Raw genomic sequence first — 3,542 nt, 5'->3', positions numbered from 1 at the left:
CTCGCAAGTCCAATCATCAGTCTTCAAGTTACGCGATTCATCTCGGCTTATTACAATTAGTAAAACATTCTTTACCTCTTATCGTTCATCAGTTTTTATTTACACACTTTCAACAGTTTTATTGCTTTAATATTACTAACAAATACAAATCTCAAATGCATTTATATCACAGAATAAAAAAAAACGAAATTTTTTTTTCATCTTTCTAGTCCTTAGTACCATTGTACTTATTTTTACATACGTCATTTTTCTGACATAAACAAAATGAAATACATGGCACTTGAGCTCACACCGCGCCGCTGTGCTGTCGCGCGCCAAAACACGCTATTTGTAAATATCAATAACAACGGCTTCCCACTGGTTAATCCGACATTCCTTATGGTTAATAGGTAGAGGAAGACTTAAAGAATAAGTTGATTGTTTATTTTTTTTCAAAATATTCAATAGATCGAAAATTATTAACATTGAAAGTTGCAAAAAATCGTCAAATTTTGAACTTTAAAAATTCATAACTTTTCAAATATGCATTTTACAAAAAAATCACAAGGGACCATTTCTTCTTAAAATGCCTCAAATTATCTAAAAAAAATTTGTCCCATTGAAAAAAAATCATTTTTTCATAATTGTTTAAGCAATTGCGTTTTAAACAAAACCTAGGCACTTATCGCAAAATTAACCGGTACCATTGGATTCAGCGGGTCAAAATACATAAGATTACATAGTTTTTATTCTTTACCTCTTTAATGCATACGGGATCCTACCCAGCTCCTGGACTAAAATGAAGTCGCACGTCCCTAATTTCGCAATGTATGACATTCAACATTGATAATATAAATATCTGAAGAATCTTTTTAAAATATTCCGGAAATAGGCAAAAATTGTTAGATCCTTTAAAAATACATATTGTTGTTATAATTTTTTTTCAGACACTTTAAGTCGAACTGCTGAATATTTGCAGAGTATTTCTATAATTTTTCATATTTATCGTATATTTTCTCGAACACTATCAGTCTTAGGGTATTAACATATTCAACATAAAATGTGTGTTATTGAATGATCTACAACTTTAATTTAAAATTTTGTTGTAAATTTTCATGATTGACTGAGGCAAACGAAAAACCATGAAATTTTGATAGTTAAATATATTTGATATCTAGTGATAAAATCAAATGAAATTTTGTAATATTTTATACAAATATTTATTAAATGTTGACTTAACAGTTTTCATTTAAAGGTTCAGTTTTTCCTTTCTTTTCAGGGAAAAGTAACCATTTTTACATCATCCTAATGAGCAAGGCCTCATTTTATTTTTTGAAGGATTCTCTACAATTCCATGTGTGTGGTGTTAATTAAAATTTAAACTATGATTATTTTTAATAATAATAACCGTATGATTTCTTAATTTTTTTTTATAAAATCAATCCAAATAGAAATTTTGACAATCCTTTCAAGAATAAAATGAGACCTTGATCATTAGGATGAAATAAAAATCGTAACTTTTCCCTAAAGAAAATAGAAAAACTAAACCTTTAAATAACTACTGTTAAATAAACAATTTTAACCTGAATTATTATTTCTGAAATATGCTTAGAAGCCTCTATCGAGATGTACAAAAATTAATAATAGATTTTTTGTTGATTTTATAAATCATTTCAAAGATAGGCAAACTTTTGAGATTGATTGTACATAGCGCTTTTCGGAAGTTTCTCCTCGTCTTCAATGCGGATATAAGACATTTCACTAACAATTCTGTGCTTCCGAACTCGCAATGTACTTTCTGCTTTCGGCATTTTAAGCTTGATTTTGAGGCAGAAATTTATTTATCATATTTTAAGCTGAGAAAATAAATTCTTAACCACAAGAAAACGAATTTTCAACAATATAGATCAACATTATACCAATAAATTGAATATTCAAAAGAGTCGTTGAATATTAAAAGAAAAAAGATGAACACAATGAAAAATTTTATATTTCCGTTTTTAACTAAAGAACTAAAAACTATCAATTTTGAGCAAAAGTTTATTAGTTATATGTTCAGTAAGAAAATAAATTTTCTACTGAAAAAAGGAATTAAAAAAAAAATAAGGATCAAAAAAGAATATTAACTTGCAAGAAAAAATAGTTGGTATTTACTTTCAGGTTCTATTCATTAAAATTACTTTCAAGGGAAAAATGAGAAAAAGATGAAACGTCTTTCAAACAGAGAGAAAAAGGGGAATTCTTTAAAAAATGTTTCTGATGATGGAAATAAGGGAAATAGCGTTCAGTCTCTATTTAGATGCTTTACTTGTAAATAAAATCACTAATTAAAATTTGTTGAAACATTTGAAATTTTTTTTTGTATAGCTCTAAATAAAACTTTGATTTATACAAGATATCAAAGACAATCTTACAATTTCTATCAAATTCAGCTTCATCCTTTTTAACTTTTTTTTCTATTTAATATTCACAAAAATTCGAAAGTTGCATGCATTTATACAATTACATAATGATTTTATAGAGAAAACGTTGTATAAGAGATTATTCCTTCGTGTAACTCCATACCTAGACTGATTGGTGGCTAATGTTTCGATTGCGGTGTAAACTTTCAATCAAGAGTTAGGAAGTGATCTTATGGCTTTTCGCACATAATCAAAGTGATGGTAATGGTGTTTTTAACTGACTGCAATTAAATAATACCGAGATGCAAACTTGACGAGATCTTTTTCTTTTTGGGTCATCGACTTCTTTGGATTAATGAAAGGCTTCCCTGAGTAACCTGGTGTGCAAAAAATGCGAGGGTCAGGCAGCGACCTCCAAACCACAAAAATTGCACTTTCTTTGAGAATGGAAAGTGAATGGCCTTCGCATACGGTCCAATCTCTCAGAAATGGTTCTTTCCCCGAAGATCACTTTTCTAGGTTCCTGATGAACCGGTCTTCTTATATGACTTAATTTAAAATACGAACACTCCTTTTCCTTTCTTTAAAATTATTCCATTCCTCGAAATCAAGCCACAGCCCAGGATCAACGTGCTAATAATAAGGTAAAAGTTAAAAAAAAGACAGTCTGTTCCCACATTTCCGTTATTTAAACACGATATGATTCGTTTAATTACTAACTTTAAACCATTCAAAGAGTGATTTGCAAAAACACCGTTAACTGCAAAAAATAAAAATATGAGTTTCTTTATACTGTTGAAATCGATCCAAAAAGACAGAAATGATTATTAAAATAACTTTTTTCAAATTTTATTAACTTTAGAAAGAACAAGAACACACAAAAAAGTGGTCTGCCCGGCGGACTACACCAGCATATCTATATGTTTTTAAAGTCGCTAAATCCGAATCGGGGGTGCAAATAACCCAGATAGCTCATATTATTTCGTAAAACGCAAAAATAGACGTCAAATCGACGAAAACAGCCCGGTGGTCTTAGTCAGCATATCTAAATGTTTTTCGGATCGCTCAATCCGAATCCGGTGTCTAAATAACCCAGTTGGCTCATATACTTTCGAAAAACGCAAAAATAGATGTCAAATCGTAGAAAACAGCGATTTTACG

The sequence above is a fragment of the Belonocnema kinseyi genome, chromosome 3, assembly GCF_010883055.1.
Source record: "Belonocnema kinseyi isolate 2016_QV_RU_SX_M_011 chromosome 3, B_treatae_v1, whole genome shotgun sequence".
Lineage (NCBI taxonomy): Eukaryota > Metazoa > Arthropoda > Insecta > Hymenoptera > Cynipidae > Belonocnema > Belonocnema kinseyi.
Note: the sequence above shows the minus strand (reverse complement) of the source record.